Source organism: Petaurus breviceps, unplaced genomic scaffold, assembly GCF_028583685.1.
Source record: "Petaurus breviceps papuanus isolate PSGF00001 unplaced genomic scaffold, PetGlider_PUasm1.0 189, whole genome shotgun sequence".
Lineage (NCBI taxonomy): Eukaryota > Metazoa > Chordata > Mammalia > Diprotodontia > Petauridae > Petaurus > Petaurus breviceps.
This window is the reverse complement of record NW_027185809.1, coordinates 47,267,221-47,267,723: the sequence shown is the minus strand read 5'-3', so window position 1 is coordinate 47,267,723 and position 503 is coordinate 47,267,221.

Sequence of the window (503 nt, the reverse complement as noted above, 5' to 3'; positions counted from 1 at the left end):
GCATACAATTGGGCAAAATAATTCCTTAGAATTGCTTCAAATTCATCTTTGTTAGTATCTTTTTAATACTAGTGATTTGGTTTTCTTTTTTTTTTTAGATAAATTAACCAATGGTTTATCTCTTTTATTTTTTATCATAAAACCAACTCCCAGTTTTACTTATTAATTCCATGTTTTTTTTTATTTTAGTCAGTTTTATTATTCTCACCTTTATTTTTTTTAGGATATCAAATTTAATATTTAATTGGGTATTTTTAGTTTGTTCTTTTTCTAATTTTTTTTATTGCATAGACAATTCATTGTTCTGCTCTTCCTTTGTATTATTGATGTGAACATTTAGAGATATAAAATTTCCTCTGATCACAGCTTTGGCTATATCCCATAGGTTTTGATGTTTTCTGATTGTTGTAATTCTCTCTAATGAAATTATTGTTTTTATGACTTGTTCTTTAACCCACTTATTCTTTAAGATTAAGTTGGAAACCTATATTCTTGGTTACTGA